The sequence below is a fragment of the Rhinolophus sinicus genome, chromosome 17 (assembly GCF_057876585.1).
Source record: "Rhinolophus sinicus isolate RSI-liver-muscle chromosome 17, RSI-T2T, whole genome shotgun sequence".
Classification (NCBI taxonomy): Eukaryota; Metazoa; Chordata; class Mammalia; order Chiroptera; family Rhinolophidae; genus Rhinolophus; species Rhinolophus sinicus.
Window position 1 is genome coordinate 46,988,308 of NC_142517.1, and position 20,472 is coordinate 47,008,779.

The 20,472-nt window shown below is 37.3% G+C and overlaps 1 long non-coding RNA gene across 1 annotated transcript in view; it reads right to left on the minus strand.

Moving 5' to 3' along the window:
• Window positions 1-10,454: 10,454 nt before the first annotated feature.
• LOC109450251 (uncharacterized) overlaps window positions 10,455-20,472 on the minus strand; it is a 122,093-nt gene continuing 112,075 nt past the window's right edge. Inside the window, exon 3 of the long non-coding RNA XR_016019889.1 lies at window positions 10,455-10,536. This is a non-coding gene — a long non-coding RNA (uncharacterized LOC109450251). The remainder of the gene's footprint in view (window positions 10,537-20,472) is intronic.

Here is a 20,472-nt window from a genome sequence, read left to right on the forward strand (position 1 = left end):
AGAATGACTGGCATTGCCCTAATATGTCCCCTATGCATCTTAAGCAATTTTAAGTTGCTGGAACTGATGCATTTAAAGGCATTATTCCAGTCCCTCATGTTAATAAAGAAAAACCTGATTAATCCCAAAAGGCAGATTATACTGATTTGAGGAGGATATTGTTGTACTTACATCAAGTAAGAGTATGCCTGATGTTGGAGAATTGGTAACTCAGCAGAGAAATAAAACTACACTGTGAAGCTCTGAGTTCTCCACTTTGCCTGCTGTGCTAAACTCATTCTCTCCTTCCAACTCCATACTAAGCTTGTATTCATTACTTCAACAAATACTTACTGAGTACTGCACGTGTGCCTGGTACTCTTCTAGGCACTAGAAATACAGTCATGAACAAAACAGACAAAAAGCCCTGCTTACGTCCTTCATCTCTCAGACTTGTGCCAAACTAAAGTGGAGCTGTCTTCTCTCTTGCAAGTCTTGCTGATCTGAACTTTTACTCAGAAAAGGGGTCAGTTGTCTAAGAAAGAAAGGCGTCTCATTCATTAGAATAAACAAAGGTCATCAACAATCATACATCCATTCACCCAACAATTATTGCTGAGCGCCCCTATATTCTGGGATTCAGGCTTCAAACCGGGGACAGTAAGATGAAAAGCCATACTCTGTCTTGTATGGAACACAGTAACACTTGAGTTTTTAAAATTGAATTTGAATGTTTGAGGTCTGCTGATAGCTGAGAGTTAGTTGCTTTTCTTTTTTCCCAGGCCAAGTATTTCTCCTGATACACTTGAGTATAGACTCTAGGGATAACAGCCATTTCTCAAAAATATGCCATTGCCCAACTTGAAAAGGGTGAGCTAGACTTGGACGTGCATCTGAGTGTTCTCACTCCATTTTCCATAGTCACAACTCCTGCTATGTTTTCAATTAGCTACAGTAACTGAAATTAATATTCCATTACACTTTTTTTTTATTGTGCTTTAATTTAACCAACAATAATGATCAGAGCGTAAAATAGCCCAAGTCCTTTGTCTGTGGCCTAGTGAATAGAACCACATGCCTGACCTCAACCCTTTGGGGAATGGACATTCAGAAAGTATTTACATGGTCCCTCAATTTTGTGTATTATTTTCCTGTTGCTTTTTTAGTCTATGTGGCTTTGTTTACTCACTACATGTGGGAGGTGAGGCTGAAGTCAGGGGTTTTGCTTTTCTTCTGGAATTATGGCATTGGAAAATGTCGCCCCATTTGTCATCCATTATGCCTCTTTTCTGGTAAGTATTTATTCCAGAAGCCTCTAGTCAAAGTATACACAAAAATTAACAAATTTTTCGTTTTATTTTTCTAGTTGAGTGTGTGTGTGTGTGTGTGTGTGTGTGTGTGTGTGTGTGTGTTTGTGTGTGTGTGTGTCTGAATCAGCAGATTAGTTACCTGGGTTAAACTGTTGATATCTAGATATCCCACCTAAAGTGGGAAGTTGACAATCTATAATCCAAATACCCTGCAGGAGGCATGCAGGCCCCTGGTGGTACCTCTCCATCATTCCTCACCAGGTGAACATACTATGGCTTTGAGCCAGACACTCCTGAGAGCAAATCCTGGCTTTACTTCGCAGCAGTACAGCAGTATGTGAGTGGGCAAGTTACTTATTAACATCTCGGAGCCTGTCTGCTCATCTACACAGTGAAAATAATGTTTCTGACCTGGCTGCCTGGGTTATGAAGATTAGAGATAATCATGCGTTGAACAGAATCTCTATGAAAGACACTCAATAACTGGCAGGCATCACAAGTATTATCATTATTATTTCTCCTCCATTCTTTCCCTTGCTCTCATCACCTGCCCTCTCTCATTTCCCTTTTTTCTTTTCTTCTTGCTTTCTCATTCTCCTGTTCTCTACTCTCTCCTGCTAGTGCCTCAGCTCTCTGAGTTGTGTTCAAAGGCATTGCTCAGTCCCAACAGTAACACTCGGAGACAAATGTGTCGCAGATCTTTGTTCTCCATGACCAGCCAAACAAGAAACAGCCAGAGAAATTGCCATCACGGAAATATTGTCTCATGTAGAAAGATGTCCGATGTAGCTAAAGTTATCCTATTGCTTAAAAATGCTGAGTTTCTCTTCTGCAGGTAATATCAAGCCCCAGAAATGTAACATTCCTTCATTCATTTAGAAAATGTATTAAAGATGTATAATGTGCTGGATCCTCTGCTAAAATTGAAGCTATGACAGGTTTGTTTCTTATTGATCTTTGTATCAACTTACTCTACAGATATTTGTTGAATAAGTAGCAAATGAATGATGAACAACCCAAAGTTTCCAGTTTTGAAGACACTGAAAAGAAAAAAGTGCATTCCGTATTCATGAATGTAGGTCATGTATACATGCCATAGTTTTTTGTTTTGTTTTGTTTTTTGTTTTCCAATTAAAATGAGTAAGCACCCTCTATGTGGCAAGTTCTGAACTGTATGCTAAGATACAAGATAAAAAACAAGACATGGCCCCTGCTCTTCATTCGTCCATTTATTCACTCATTCATTCAGTAAACATTTCAAATACCTACTTTGTATTGGGCAGGGGGCTGCAGATGTAGCCCGGATCAAGACAGACATGGACCCTGATCTCATGAAACTTATTTCCTAGTATGGAAAAATATACAAGAAAACAAACATAATCTCCCTAAAGGAAATAAATTCATTACAAATTACGAAGAGAGCCACCAATGAGACAATAATGGGCTGAGATGGGCAGGGCATCTACTTTAGACAATTTAGTGGGAGACAGAAGAGTAATTTGATAATTATAATTCAATATTTGCTTTTCTGCCTATCAACCTATAGGCTCATTATTCCCTCCTTCACCCTCAAAAAGTTTTGAAGATGCAGTGAAATAATCTAAGAGTAGTAAAGGCGCATACAGCACTATGTGGACAGAGCTGAATGAGGAATCAAAACCACATGGAATCCCAATAGTAACAAAGAAACACAGAAGGGCAAGTAATATACTTGCCAAAAAAGACCAGGGAAAGGGCAAGTCATGAGGGTGGGGTTGGTGGAATGCCACCTACTTCCAGTCCAGGCCCATGGAGAATAGCAACAACTCTTACTTGGTAATGTAGTCAGAGCACCTCGGTGGCACCCAGACCTTGGATCTGCACGTGTGGTTTCTCAGTACCCGCTCCAGTAGCCCTGGCAGTTTCCATGGCTGTTCCCTGCGTTTGCTGCATGTCCTCCTGCTGAAGGAGCCCTTACTTGGCATCGAAGGCCCTAAGCTCAGTCTATCCCTGCCACTCATTAGCTGTGGGACCTTGAGCAGGTCACTTCCTAGCTCCAAGTCTCAGTTTCCTCTGCTGTACAATGGGTGTATTTGTGAGAGCACAATTACAGACAACAAAATCCACTCTAACTTGTTAACACAAAAAGGACTTTCTTACGGAGTAAGAATAACCTTCCAAATCATTGAAACGGCTAGATGACTGGGCTCCAGGCTCAGTTTCCAGGTACAGTTTTCAGCCCCTAGAACCACTTAATCTCTGGGATCATCTTTGCTAGAAATACTGATGCCTCACACCCAATCTCTCTCCCTTTATTTAACCTGTGACTAATCCAAGTCTCTTAACAGTACAAGTGATAAAATAGAAATTACATCCAAAATCATAGCAGCAAGGGCATGTGGAAAATGTTATTTTTAGTTGTACAGCTTCTGTAGATCACGAAGGCACACCAGAAGGGGTTGGAACAGGTGGAGCAAGCCCATCTACACAATTTGCCACAAGTTACAACAATGCATCCCTCACATGGTTGTTACAAATACTGGTGTTTGTGAAGAGGTTTCCACATAGTAAGTACTGGCTTGGCCCGGCACCACTGGCTAGCATGCCTTGTGCACCAACACTGAGTCTAGCCTGGGAGCCCAGCTCCATAACGCCAGGCACCTCCCAATGCCCTGAGGCCGGACCTTGCTTTCAGCAAGCCAGCCCTCCTGTCTGATGGACCTTATAGCCTGGACCCATTCAGAAAGAGAGAGGTTCCTGCTCCTCAGCAAATTAAGCGCACAAGGTAGAATGGTTAAGTGCTGGATTTGAGTCTTCAGCGAATACTATGAAAATCCAAAGTGGCGGGGGAGGCAACTAATTCTGCCTGGAAGAGTTAGGTAAGACTTCATGTTTTGTCATCCCTGATAATAAGTCTAATAGACAGAATAGAACATCACTCTATTTGGCTTTCTTTTTTGACCTATAATCCATCACACATTTTTGGTGCTTAAAGCTGCTTCTATGACATATAAACTCTGTTGTATGCAAAGTTAGGCAGCTGTTTAAGAATCTGACCTCAAAGAATTAAGCCTGACCAGAAAGGAGGCTCTCTCTCGACTCTTTGTCATTTTTACATTAGATTTTTAATACAATTTTCCTAGTTATGAAAGTAATGCATACTTATCACATTTGGACAATACTGAAAAGCATAAAGAAAATACAATTACTTCTCATCTCATAATCTAGCATTTAACCACTGTTAACCATTTCAGACCATTTCCTTCCAAGCAAATACTAACCAAAAGAAAGCCAGTCTAGTTGTATTATCATACAAAATTGACTTTAAGGTAAAAAGAATTATTAGAAATAAGTATGGTCACTATACAATAATAAGAGTTTCACTTCACAAGGGACATATAACAGTTTTAAACTCTTAGGCATGTGTTATACCTTCAAAACATAAGAATACAAAATTGAGATATCTATTAAGAAAAATTTTTTGTTCACACACTTCAACACACTTCTCAGAATTCATACCTAGATCAAGCCAACAAAGAACAGCAAGGACACATATTTGAACACAAATAGCAAGCCTAATCTAAAGCGTATGTTATGTATCCAACTACTTGGTGAACACACAGAGTTATTTACAAAAATAGACCATGCATTGGGCTATAAAACAAGTCTAATAAATTTCAAAGACTCTCTGTAGGCCGTATCCATGGGTCACAATGTAATAAATATAACTCTTCAAAAGCAACAGAATAAAATCAAATATTTCATTGGAAATTTTAAAATACATTTTAAATAATTCATGACAAAAGAGAAATAATAATGGAAATTAGATTATTATATAATATTTCAAAAGAAATAATATGAAACATCAACATATCAAAACTTGAGGGTTTCAGCTAAAACATTTCTTAAAAAGAAACATAGGCTTAAATGCTTAAAGTATGAAAAAAGGACTCAAAATTAATGAGTTAAATACATACCATGAAATTAGAAAATACTTAGAATTAAACAAAGACAACTGGGGACATTAAAAAGAGTAATAAAATTGAAAGTTTTCCAACTGAAATGCCCATCAGTAGATGACTGGATAAAGAATTTGTGGTACATTTACACAATGGAGTATTACTCTGCCATAAAAAGGAATGAAATCTTACCATTTGCAACAATATAGATGGACTACAGGGTATTATGCTAAGTGAAATAAGTCAGACTGAGAAAGACAAATATCATATCATCTCATTTATATGTGGAATCTAAAGAACAGAATAAACAAGCAAACAAAACAGAAATAGACTCATGGATACAGAGAACAAACTGATGGTTGCCAGATGGGAGAAGGATTGGGAGATGCGTGAGAAGGTAAAGGAATTAGAAAGTACAAATTGGGAGTCACAAAATAGTCCCAGGGATGTGAAATACAGTATGGGGAATATAGTCAATAATGATATAAGGACTACGTAGGTTGTCAGATAAGTACTGGACTTACCAGAGGGATCACTGCAAAGATTATATAAATGCCTAACTACTGTGCTATACACTTGAAACTAATATAGTCAATGCTATTGTAAGAGCTATGTATGATGTCAAAGGGGTAGTAGACTTGGTGGGGTTATCACTTTCTGAGGGGTGTAAATAAATGTCTAATCTTTATGTTGTTTTTGTACACCTGAAACTAACAATAAAATTAAATTAAATTTTAAAAAATGGAAAGTTTTCTTGTAATGTTAATCAAGATAGAAAAAGAAATAAGTAAACAATATTAATGAAGAGGGCATAACTTCAGATGCTATATAAATTTAAAAGATAATAAATTAATAGTATGAATAACTATATGCGAATACACTTAAAAACTCAGATGAAACAAATTCTACAAATATACAATTTAACAAGAGTGATCGGAGAATTATAAAAATTTAAAAATAAAAGAAAATCTGAATAGGCTATAAAAGTATAAAAGTATGTTTCATTCTAAAAATGCAAGGTTGGTTTAATATTAGAAAATATTACATTACAGATTATTATTCAGTATCCACATTAATAAGAAAAAAAGAAACATAATCTTCATATGTAGAAAAATCATACAAATAGATGTAGAAAAAACAATTGAAATAAATGCAGATTCATTCATGAATTTCTTTAAAAACTCTTAGCAAACTAGAGTAGGGTTCTTTGTTTCCTTAAAGAGAGTAATCAATCATAAGCATCTACTGCAATGTCATACTTAATGGTGAAATGTTGAAAATATTCCTTTGAAATATGTTCATACCTCTATTATAGCACTTATTGTGAATTACAATGATCTAGTTATATTTGTCTCCCTGACTCCCCTGTTCCACTTCCCCCAACTCTGCCCCCAATGCTTAGTACAGTTCCTGGCATAGAGCAGGCATGCAACTCATGTGTGTTGAATGAATGGATGAATGAATAACCAGAACTCCTTAGTACTAAAATGCAGGTTGCATAAAGGTCACCAGGTAAGTTCTGACTCCCCAACTGAATCCATTTAGCACTCAAGGACTTTTTGAATGGAATTTGAGTACTGCAAATGTGTTGCCCTGTGAAATTTAAGACATTCCAGATGGCTCTTGTACCTTCCCAACTTTACTGTGTAAACACATATCCCCAACTTGTTTTCATTTACTTAACCTTTCTGAGATTAAGTTCTTTCCCTTCTAAGTGGAAATTATAATAATAGTATGTTTGCCTCACAGGGTTGCTGTGAGAATTAAATGAATACTCATGAAACAACTTAGTGCTTGTCACCTAGTTAGTATTCAATAAATGTTGGCTATTGTTGTATGATTGTAATAGTTAATAACATCATAGTTAGTACAGATTTCCATGGTATCTGGTATAATGCTTTGCACATAAAAGCAACTTCTCAAAAAAATTTTGCTAAATGAATGAATGAGTGGTCTGTGATGCTGCAATACATTAGTGGACTTTGTGCAACCAGCATTTACTCATTCGTTCATTCATTCAGCCAAAATGAATTGGACAGCTGCTGCATGTCAGATGCTATACTAAGCATTGGGAACACAACAATCATTAATGATTAAGACATGATTCTAGCCTTTGAGGAGCTCATAACATATCTGAAATCACTCGGCAGGATGAATTTATTTTAATTTGAAAATTCTACATTGACAGCTCTCTATTTTTATACCTACCTCTTACAAGTAAAGTCCATTGACCCTTGTCAAGGTGGAGTCAACATGGAGAAAGTTCAAGCTATATCAGAGCAGAGATCCTCTCACAAACACCGGAGTCTCAGACGAGGGTCAACTCACTTGGCTATAGGGGTTGGTCTTAAAGGAAAACCCAGAAAATAAAGGGCACGGTATTCAAAGAGAGTCATGAGCTGAGGCATAGCTCAGAAAACTATTGGTAATTAAAGGTCTCATCTTAAAGCTGAACCATGGACATAAGGGATGGTATGCAGGGTCCCAATAGGAAGTAACCAGTAGAAAACATGACCCACGCATCACCACCACCACCCCACCCGATATCCCCAGTATGTGGGAGAATGAATTTGCGAGAAGAGACGATGTGAAGAAAGTAATAAAGAACAGGGTCCTTCATTAGGAAAGAGAGGTATCAGGGATGGGAAAGATGGTCTCTACCACAAACTCTCCCAAAAAAGTTTCAAATACTACTAAGTTACCAGACAGACTAAGGAAATTAGTATAACAATGTCATATAGTTTTATGTTGGTTAAAATAAAACATTAATGTCTTATAGAAGATAGATTATTCTCACTTTTTCTAGTTGCTCACTGCCTTTTCAGAGCCCTTGTAATATCTGGAAAACTTTCTGCCTTATGAATTTCAAGTCCTCAAGGTAGAAACCAGAAAACAAGTCTCCTCAATTCCTTAGCTGCTAAGATGTACACATGAGACCATGGATCCACCAATCAAGTGCAGCCATGTAATGCTTGTATTCAAAAGTAAGCAATGTGAAAAAGGAAGCCTGTAAAATTCACCTTCTAAAGAATATATGGCTAATTTGTCCCATGTCTTAGAGAGCAGACGAGTCAACGTTCCTCATGTCTAGTCCCTTATTTCATTAGTGACAGCTGCCCAGTATTTGTTGAGCTATGGAGTTGATGCATGGTAGGTGAGGAGTTATACTCTCAAGATACATTTGATATAAGAAACTTCATTTCATTTCTCCACCTTGACATCAAAGGCCTAACTTGCTCATACTTTTGTGATAGGAAGGCTAAAGCCTTCGCTTCCTGGAGTAACCCCTGAGCGAAACACTGGAGTATAAAAATGAAGAAGGCTCAGCTTCTGCCCTTAGGAAGTTGGGTTGAGTGGGAAATACAGACAAATGTACCACAATGGAAAAATGTATAATAGACACATAGACAAAGTGTTATGGAAGTCATGCTCATCTTCTCCACAGGTGGGGAGAGAGAAGCCTTTAGAAGACTTTACAGAAAGAAGTGACATTCTGGCTTTTATGCATGAACAGAACTTTGATGAAAAAATAAAGACATCCCAGGAAGAGAAAGCAACATAAACATAGGCACAGAAATATAGACTTGAAAGTCATGTTCAGGAAATGTTGACTGTTTGATGGGTATAGTGTGTACATAACAGAGGAAAGGGGTGGTGGGGAGGACAGACTGTTCTCTGGGCTACTTCCTTAGTTAGAAAGCAGCCAGACATTACACTTGTTGATTGAGAGATTAGGGCCTAGAGTCACTAAAAAATTGAAACAGTAAAAACAAAACAAAACAAAAATCCAGACACTTCACCCCAATGTCCCAGCTGCTGAACTCTTCAAAACTTTCTGACAGAACTCCAATATTGCTTGGTAAGACATTATTATTTTAAAGGGGGAGTTCTTCTATAAAATTTAATTAAGCTATTTTACTCAGTTAAAAATCAGTATAAAGATAATAGTGAGGAACTCACTGGAGACTGAAGTGCTACTGAACTGTGAAGAGAAAGAGGTCCTAAAAGGGAAATATTCAAACCTGGAACACTGAGTTTATGCTCTGGACCTTGAAATGGCTAAATTTTCAGGATACTCTAATTTCCTCTTGACTGGTTCACACACTTCTAGTTCCTCCCCTATCTCACCCTAAGCCCTCGCTGCCTCCCAGAAAGTGGGAAATGTCCCTCTTAAAGAGATCAAATGAAACAGGGAAAGAAACTATATATTTTAGTCTGAATCCCCCATCAGCTCAGAAAGGAGGCAGCATTGACCTAACTTAGCACCATATACCTCACCTTTCAGCTGGTACCTTTGTGTACCCCTAACTGATGCCAGCAACTCCGCCCCACGTCTCCCACTCAGCTCTCCCAGGCTTCTTAGAACTCAGATTCCCAAGACAAAGCACAATTGAGGCCCAGTTAGTGCTCAAGTTTACTGAGAATTAAACCATAGGCAGATACCATCAAAACACATTTCACTTGTGACCTTTCACAGCCAACGAATGGGAAGGATTTTCCTTTGCCGGGATTGAATTTAAAACGACTTCCCAGGAGCGAAAGGTCAGCCCATGGAATCATGATATCCAGTTAAACACAGCTAAATAGAACGTTTTAGCATGACAATAAATGGAGTTATATTTAGCTGATTTGGGAAACTATCTGGCTGAGGGAAAAGGAGGAGTACAGAGATTCTTCATCTACCACCCCTCCTCCCCCAGCTAGAAAAAGTAATGGAGTAGTGCAGGAAAGCACAAAGGTGAAGAATTTTACTAAGTCTGTCCAGTGAGACCGTTTCTGCTTTCCCAACATTTACCATGTTCTGAGTAGGACGTGTTCGTTGAACTGCATAAAGGCTATATTGTCTTCTTGACACACACATGAAATTCCTATTAGCATGACTGGAGCAAGATGGGCTCCAAAGGGAGAACATACCCTCAAATAACTTTCTAGGCAGCTTTGATTTCTAGATATGTATGAGGTGAAAGCACATTAGCCAACTGGCTTTGATAACAAATGCATTCTTTTTTAACAAGGAAAGACTGAAGGGAAAAAAATAGTTGGCACCCGTCTGCCCTTAACTTGAAATGCCCCATGCCATTTTGAAATAGCCTCATATTTTGCTGTTGTTAACTAAAGATGGTTTTGTTAGCTGATGACTGTTTCTCTAAATAACTCCTGACAATAAAAGGCTGTGATACATGAGAGCAAAACGGGGACCATAAGTGGTAGCCTTTTACCTCCAGAATCTTACCTTGTCGTCCATCCTGAAATTTGATGTTTGTAATTGCACCCACTGGGAAGGTGTGGAGTGCTATAGCATCACAGATCTGCCAAGAGTTAGAAGAGATTATAGATGTATATTGTTTTCTTAGAAGGAAAAAAATATTTAATTGAAACCAATTTAGAAATCAGGATCCCTGTGAGTTTACAGTGAGAATGTTTTCAATGAAATACTGTTTTACCCTGGCTGAGAGACCCATAACATTTCTCTCCCAGGCTAAGTGAGCTATTTGATAGGGAATCCACTGTTTGTACTTGTACCCCAAGACTCTACTACACAATAAACTGGTGCTCTGGGTAAATATAATCCATAGTGATTTAGCAAAATCCATCAGCCTGAGCCTTGTGGATTCCATCTAACATTGTTTCAGTTACAGTGACTGATCTCTCTGCTTATAAGGTCTTTTTTATATAAATCTGCCTTCTTTCATTTTATCTTTTAAAAAATCTAACCTGATTTGACTATCTAAAACTCTGTTACTTATCTTTTACTCTGCCGATGGACAGTCCAAAATTGGCATGACCTAACCTGTTTGGGAACAATATTGGCCACTTTCAATCTCTAGCTAAAGAAAAAAAAAAAAGATCTGGCCAGGGAGCATTACTCAATTCATAGAACTGATACTCAGGCTTCAAGCCCTTGGTTACTAAAGGTCTATATTGGTTCAACCACTTTGAGTCTACCCTCAATCTGGGAAGACCTTGATACAACATAAAGGAGAATATGGCTGTACACAAGTCAACAAATACGTCCTACTTAGAACATGGCAAATATTAGGAAAGTTATGATCTTATCTCTCCAACTTTTCTTGTTCTTTTCTCTTCATATACTGCTGACCTCCCATTGTTCTCTTAATACCTTACTTAGCTTCTACAGTGTAGCACACTGATCTGTTATGCCCAGAATCCAAACCCAGCTCCATTTTCTGCTTATTGATTTAATCTCTTACCCTTGGCTCAAAGGGTTCCATAATGATTTTTGCCTGCCACTAAAATGAACCACCCCAACTTGTATTCTCTCCTCATAGATGGTCTCTCATCTGGCTCTATGACCACCCATTATCACTCAATCCCACCGTGCTCTATACCCCTCTAGGAGCATAAATCATTCCCAGACATCTATGGCTCCAAGAGGCCTAGATAAGCATAGATTACCTAAGATATTTCATTTTAGGTACAGCTAGCATGTTGTTGCAGTAACCCATCATTGAGATGAGGAGATAATGGTGAATTGAAGTTTAGCACTGGCAGTAGAAAAGAAGAAATACAGTCCTATTCAAATTATATTTTTGACAAGATTTGATAACTTATTCACAAAAAGGAATAAAAAAGAGGGAAAGTTCAAGGGTAACTCTCAGATTTCTGACTTAGCAAAGCTGTTGGATGCTGGATGTGATAAAAGAATAAGGGCAAAGAGTTTGAGATTTTAAAATCATTGAAACAAGTGCTATCTAGTCACATGCCCTGCTTTTATCCTTTTTAAAAAAATCAAGATTCTTATGTAAAATCGCTGCATGAATGTATATGACTAGCGTATCTTTCACTTGAATAAACTGTCAAAAAACTGAGTAGGGAAATCTTTATCCAATCATTGAACTTTGAAACCCAGTCCCCTTGTCTATAAATGGTGATAAAATATTTATTCAGGATATTGGTGAAAATCAAACACGCTTTTTACAGTGCCTGGCACATATATATATATATATGGTTTCTGATGATATATATATATATATATATATATATATATATATATATATATATATATATATATATATAAATGATAGCTACTAGTGTACTTATGCTTCGAAATAGCATACTACACAAGATCCAAGGATTGAGTCAGGCAATTTGAAAACCAAAAACTGAACCAACACTAAAGTGTTAAAGCATGCAGAGGGCACCCAACTTAGACTGTGATCTCACGGAGTCACTGCTATTATTTACTGTTTACCTAGCACTTTAGCTCGGCAAAATTCAAGGTCAGTCATTGTCATTTATCGAACACAGGAAATGAGAATATCACTTCACAGATGGGGAAAACACAGGATCCTTGCTGGTAGGAGTTGTATAGTTCAACTCAAACAAGTTCAAACACTTGATGGCCTAAAGCCATTGTCTGTGAACAAATCTCCACACCAAGACATCAAAGAAAACCACCCCAAAGTACCTCTGGCTTTCTTTGCTATAAAGACAGAGGCTGAGTAATTGTGTTGTATATACAGAATATACAACCTCAGATAACCTTGTGGATGAAGTGGTAAAGTTATGCAGGCTTTTCCCTCAAAGAAGGCCTTATGTTCTCTCTTTCTGAAAATGACAAATTATGAGTAATCTGTCTTTCACATAAAAATAAACAACTCTGAGAATGATTGTACCTATAAATACATAAAACAAATAGAAAAACTAAATGTGCCTCCAAAAAAAACCCCAACCTCTTTTGTGAATAAATAGGACACACATCTCCCACACCCCTTGTTACTGACTGAAATCTTCTCTAAAAGAACTGATCATGTCATCGTGTAAATAATTTTCAGAATCATCTGCCATGGTTACAGTATAAGCTGCTGGCAACCCACATATCCACCCACAAAGATGTGTGTATCGGTTAGAATTATCTGTTTGCAGGTAACAGAAATGGACTCTGGTTCACTTAAACAAAATAATGATACTAACAATAATAATAAACAATAATAAAATAGATTACAGAATCTAATGAAAAAGTGAACACTGAGGTCTAGGATCAAAGATGCTCCAAAAAACTAGGAAATAGGCAATGTGGATCCCGAGAAGAAAGATTCATTTGACATGAACCCCAGGAAGGAATTTATCTTTTGAGATGGACTCCCCATGGTCAACCAGGGACCCAAATTTTATAAATAATAAGAGCCTAGCGGCCATTTGCCTGCAGGGGCTCCTCATGTACTCTGTGCACCGGGAAGATCCTTAGACTGAACTCTCAGCTTCCCGCACTCTGCCCCGCTTGTACATGCCGTCTGAGTCCACCACTGCAGGGAAATCCTGGTTTCATCTTTCTACCAACGGACTGAGACCTGCCCTAGCCAATCAGAACCGCACAGTTTGGATACCCTATTTACATTAAACAGACCTAATTGAGAAGCTGGGTGAGAACTTTCACCATAAATGGCAACCTCCCCTTTGTCTCAATGGAATACAATTTAGATTGCTACCTGAATCTGTGTCTCCTGGGCTGCAGCTCCTTTTGCTCAAATAGATGCATTTTCTTCTTTATTAGAGTCTAAAATTACTATTGGTTTGCAGCATTAACAGACTACTTCTGCTTCAGGAGATGGCCATTGGAAGGACGAATTTCACTGTTTTGTGTCAATGTCCACCCACTGAAGACTTACCCTCCCGGGAGCGTAGGATTAGCCTTACCTCAGACATGTGTCTGAGGAGGATGAGGAAAATGCACGTGTCTATCCCACCAGAACATCATGGAAGGAGGGAAGCAGAGTCCTCAGAAGGAAAACTAGAGCACTATTCACAAAGAAAAGGGGACGGGCTGCCGGCAGGTCAAAACCACAGATTCCACCATAGCCCATCTCAGAGAACACTGGTACTGAACAGAAACAAGCCCGGGTTTATGATACCTATTTGTGCACTTCGATGCATAGAGCTCATGCAACATGAAAACTTATTAAACATTTTTAATTTAGAAAAAAATTCTGTTGTGAGCTCAGACTCTTAAAAACATCTTTCCCAGCACCATCCACAACCGCTGCATTTGTGTACACAGCTTCCCGGCATGAGCCCTCGTAAAGCTCAGGTTATGGTTTCAAATCACACTCAGAGGATCCAGGGCTCCTTGGAAGGCACCTGCTTACATGTCTTAGGGCAAACAAAATGGGGATGGTGACATGATGGTACTGCCTGTGGTTACAGAAGATCAAGCCTCTTTTTAAGATGACAGGATATGTTGAAAAGACAACAGCCAGCTGAAACAGCTGCCACTCACCAAGCTATGATAATTCAAACATCCAAACCAAACAAAAATGTAATAATGGTTATGATTAATTAGAAAGAAGAGTTAATTTTTTAAATGTGCAAAAGTAATTGTAATGTAAAAATGGTATTTGTACTTAATAAGTAGTGAAGTATTGACATAAGTGGGTATTTTTTTTCTTACTTCTATAAGGATATGTGTATTTTAAAGTACAGCTATGTACTTATTTCTATCTGTGTGTAGTATGACCACAGGAAACTTGAATAAGTAAAATAAATCCATAAAAAAGATAGTTTGTTACAGGGGCGGTTGGTTAGCTCACTTGGTTAGAGTGCAGTGCTCTTAACAACAAGGTTGCTGGTTCGATCCCCACATGTGCTACTCTGAGCTGTGCCCTCCACAACTAGATTGAAACAACTACTTGACTTAGAGCTGATGGGACCTGGAAAAACACACTTAAAAAAAATAAACCTTTTAATAAAAAAGTTTAAAAAAAAAGGTAGTTAGAGTACTAACAACAAGGACTAATTAATGCCTGTGGTCACAGATAATAACCAACTAGAAAAAGAGTCTTTGGTAAGTCATATACAACAACAAATTGTTTTAAAATGGCTGACAGTGTGTTACATAATGAATAGATACACCGAAAGCCCAAAGAGAATAAACTGAGCAAACTTGATCCCTTGATGTCTGATACAGAAAATCTCTAGGTTTTCTAATAAGGTTAGTTAACCTTATTAACTATAATTAAATACTAATTTGATATATAATTTGGTTCCAATGAGATCAAAACAAGATCAATATATCATAATGGCAAGACAATATCCAATCTAGGGGGAGGCATTTCCAATTTCAAAAATAGTAAAAAGTTAAGGATTTTAAAATTCCACTATTAACCACCAAGTATGAGACTTAACCATAAAAAAGGCTTCATCCTAATGATCACAGACTTGGGTTTCATTCAACTTGGGCTGTGTAACCAAGTGTCCCCTTATCAGGAATCAATCCAGATCCTGCCTCAGTTAGTCTTTCCTTTCGTTTTTTCCCCCCCACCTTGGTGTCTGGTAATATTACTGCAACTAGGAAGATTACTGCAATCCCAGAAATAGTTTCTGCTTAATTATAATAACCAGGAAGGTAACTTGAGAAAGGTATAAAGTTAAAATTAAGAATAAGGATATCAATAGAGATAATGAAGAAACAGACTCAAATCCATGGTGTTAGAACTTTTGTAAATAGTTTTAGTATAACAGTTTGTGTGAGTTTTGTAATCACTATGATATTTTGTAGTCATTATTAACATTTTCTTTGTTTGGATTATTTGGTGGGGAATATGTTAAAATATTTAGGAGAATAAGACATTTTAAGTCTGTGGATTTAATTAAAAGTCAAGACAGTGTGATTAAATATATAATCAATGTTTTTATTTTGATAAGGCCATAAGTTATTTCATACTAACTGGGTCAGCAGAATGAAAATATTCGAACTAGAGGTCAGCAATGTAAAAGGACACAGAGTAAATACAGAGGGTGCAAAAAAAAATGCACACACATTTGAAGAAAGGAAAACTGTATTAAAATTGTAATATTCAATATATACCAAAAACAAAAGATGAATACAAGTCACGTTTGACTTCTGCAATTACAAGAGGTGCTCAAAGTGGTTACCATCAGAGTCCAGACACTTCTGTTTATGGCAAACGTTGACCAAAGTATCCACTTGTATACAATTTTTGGTACCCCCAGTATTTTAGGTTTGTAGGGCAGATCGTCTCTGTCACAACTACTCAACTCCACTGTTGTAGCATAAAAGAAAGCATAAATAATACCTAAATGAATGTGCATGGCTTTTTCCCAATAAAACTTTACAAAAACAGACATCAGACTGGATTTGGTCCATGGGCCATAGTTTTCCAACTCCTGACTTAGAAGAACATTAACTGTTTAATATTTAAAAGATCATTAGAAAGTTTTTTTAAAATAAACTCAAAAGGTAAACAAGATACAAATGGTATTGAGTATGCTTTTCCACATGCAAAATTCCCTGGGGTATGAAAGAAACCAGTCCCTCTAATTCCAAGTCAAACCTGCAGCCAACCACAGATGTTGACAGCCCCAGTTTCCCCCTTTTCCACTGTTCAGTACTGATCATGTATCAGTATTCTTAATTCCTTCCAAGTTGTGCTGTGCTTTGCCTTTATTGAGGTGAAGGTACAATCTCCAGATGTACTCCCATCTATAAGTTTTCTTTCATTAGAAACATATATTATTAATTATTCTGATGGGAGGAGGGAGGGAAGAAAGAAAGGATAGAATGAAGAAAGGAAGGAAAAGGACAAGGACATAAAGACAGCAAGTTGCTAAGAATTAGAACATAGTCATGAGCCACAAAACCTTATGGGTTAAAACAGAAATAATAAACATAAAGTGAAAAACACTAATCAGTTTTAGTTTTCTTATCTATGTAGATTCTATTCAAAACATTGATCTTGTCTGCCTGATTCAATCCCTACATCATCAGTATTAGAATAGATGTGTTTACAGACAATAGTTTAGCGGTTACCAGAGGATAAGGGGGGTGGGGGGTGGAAGATGAGGATAAGGGGGATCAAATATATGGTGATGGAAGGAGAACTGACTCTGGTTGGTGAACACACAATGGGATTTATAGGTGATGTAATACAGAATTGTACACCTGAAATCTATGTAATTTTACTAACAATTGTCACCCCAATAAATTTAAAAAAAAGAATAGAGGTGTTTAGCACATAGTAAATGCTCAAAAATATTTGTAAAATAAAATAAATGAATGAACTCATGAGTGTAGGTACTCAGATCCAATTCTGTCCTGATGATTGGTCAACATGATAGCCAGCCTGAAGCTGTATCAGTTCAGGTACTCCTGGATGCAGATACAAAGATATAATTAGAAGTGCAGAGATGTATTGGGGGAAATAAATTGCTGTAAAGGATAAAGGGAGTAATTACTAGGAAAGAAGAGCCTTATATCACAATGCTGATTTGACACTTGTGGAAGGCGAGAGGAAAGGAAGGAGGATTGGGTAGGAAGAGCCTCAGTCTGCAGTGTAACTTGAGAAAATGCCAGCCAGGCCAATGGGGAGCCCCAGAGTAAAGATTGCCTATGGGAGGTACCCCATATTGGGCAAAAATGACCTGAAGAACCCTTGCTGTGCTGTTACTGGCTGTGAGCAGCCCTAGAAAAGTGTGAACTTGGAATTGAAAGCTGTGGTGGAACCCAAAATTGCAATATCTGGAGTCAGTCTGTTAATTACACTCTCAAGCAGGTTCTCTCTTGATGGGGGATTTGCGAGCACATCTCTATGACCACAGAAATCAAAAAGTTCCCTGTTTCTAATGATGAGTAGATCAGATTCAACATCAACACTTAATTTTCTCTCCTCATTTCTGCCATAAATTCTGTAAACTTTCCTCCTTGAATATAGGAGATCATTCCTTTCTTCTCATTCAAATATGGGCCTGGATTTGAAAACTTTCACTTATGTTTCTTTCATCAAGAGAGTTGACAGATTACAACTTCGAAAATTACACGTAGAAAGAGCATTTCTATGTTCCAATACCATCAAAGACTACAGTCATTCCATCATTTTTCAAATATCCCCCACTTAGCATTTAAAATTTAGGAACCAAGAGCTTCCTAAAATTTGTCAGTTAATTCGTCTTGCTGCCATAAAGTTTTATGCCCTAAGTTTTTGTTTTTGTTTTTTACAAGGTTGTGCTTTATTGGCCTCATGCTTTTGAGCATATGATTCACTATCATTTACCTCATCTCCACATGCACAAATCTTACTCATCTTCTTAAATGACATCTCCTACATGAAACTCTCCCCCAGTCCTCCCAGTTGGAAGTAATCTCTCCTTTCTTTGAATACCATAGTATTTATTTATACTTCATTAGCACTTTTTGAGGATACATTTTATTAGCACGTGCAACAAATGTTAAAAGAATGAACTGAAGACACCCATGGAGTGTAGCTATTGCGTGACAGGTAGAGTGTTTAAAAATAAGTTTAAGAGGGTGTCATTAGTTCAAGTGGTGGCTCTGACACCAAATAGCTGCTATTTGACTGATCTAAGAATGAACTCATTCTCTCCCTACAGTGTTCCATTAGCGATTTTAATTGCATGCTAAGCTTTATAATGTGTTGCTGTCATTTAGGTTCATGTACTGTACTAATATTTATTCTGCATACTATATAACACCTTATTAAGTTTATTGCCCGCTTTCTATAAATTTTTTCATCTGACTTGCGTGTGAGGAGCTAACTTTCATATCTATTAAAAGTAGTGCTTGAGTTATAGGTCCTCTTAGTATTCTCAACAGTATTTAAATTGCTTAAGTCTATGGAAGGAAAAAGGAAATTATTTGCTTCCTAAATAGAAAAAAACACAAAAAACCTATATATACATCAATTACACAATAGCTATGCCCTGAGGACCACCAATAATATAAGTGTAATTACTTAATGTGTCTTTTCCATGTCCTTCATGGAGCCGCCTCTGACACATGGGACCAGTATATGTTCTCTTCTTGAACTCACATCCAGTTAAGTGATGGGTGCTTCATTTTTAAGTGCCTAGCACAATGCCTCAGACATTAAAGTTTAATGAAAGAAAGAAATATTTAACAATTAAGATTTACTTTCTAGACATCCTTTGTGTCACATCATATCATATGGTATAGTCTCGATAAATCAGCATGGTAGAGACACAAATTCAGAACAGAGTTACAGAGCAACAGCAAACTCCTCATCATAGTAGGAACCATATATCCTTGACTGTCCTATCAATTTCCTTTAATTCTTTCTCCACTCCTTTCTAAACTTAACTCTTTGATGCATCAACCCCTGCTGAACATCTGCCATGTAAATATTAAGAAGAATGTGTGAGCACTCAAGAACATTTCTGTGAGTCTTGTCTCTTTTCTTCCCTTGCTTTCCCCCCAAGTTCTTTCTTGAAAAATATCTTCAATAATGAATATGCAAGTCCACAGGTTCTACTCACCCCAGCAAACCAAAACTGTTTATTACAGGCCAGAGATGATCACCATATATGAAAGTTTTTAAGATGACAGGCACTCTTTTCCTACAAATATAAGGTAAGTTAGATTTAAAAAATCTATGAAGAAACATTCTTTGTTTATGCTCTAGAGACTATAAAGCATTTTGAATGATGGCACGCTGATCCCTTTTTCATAATTGGGCTGATATTCAAATTATTGTCTCTATCCTTGCTGACTTTTTGGCAGAAGCAGGGTCTAGTGAAAGAACAGGCTAATCCACATGACTCCCCCCATTGATAAAAATAAAATGTGTCACTGTTTTTCTGTTAATAAGTCTGTCACATGGAAGGAGCTCCAGAGTTAGCTATACCGGGGTTTAAATCCCAGTTCTTCTATTTTGTATGTCATCCAATCTCTCTGTCCTGCCAGTTCTTCAGCTAGGAAATAAAGTAATAATACACACTTTATAAGGCTATTGTTAGGGCTAAATGAGAAAATGTATATGACGCAACTGGTACAGAGCCGGTACTCGATAAATGGTCATTTTTATTCCGAAGTTATTTTATTCTTTTTTCTTATATTTGTTCAACACTCTTTAAAATTGCCCTATAATCTGTTACACATGTGCAGCTACAGATTTCCTAGAAAGCTCTTGTCACATCATTGCATCATTGGTATGTGTAGCAACCCTCAAATCAGTCAGGGAAGGGAGAGCCAATTAAAACAGGTTTACATTTTCTTAGAATACAATTTAGGGAAATGACATGTGTATCACAAAATGTGTGTTTTAGAAGGTGAGTTTTACATTTTAAAATAAAGGAATCCAGAATCTAAATTATTAATAAATTGCTGCTACTTTAAAATGCTTTTTTAAAGCCATGCATTTCTTATCAATACCTATGAATAAAAATGCTAGACAAGTAGAGAAGTGACAGGAAAAAGATGGAACTGATGGTGTTAATTTATGACCCTGTGTCAT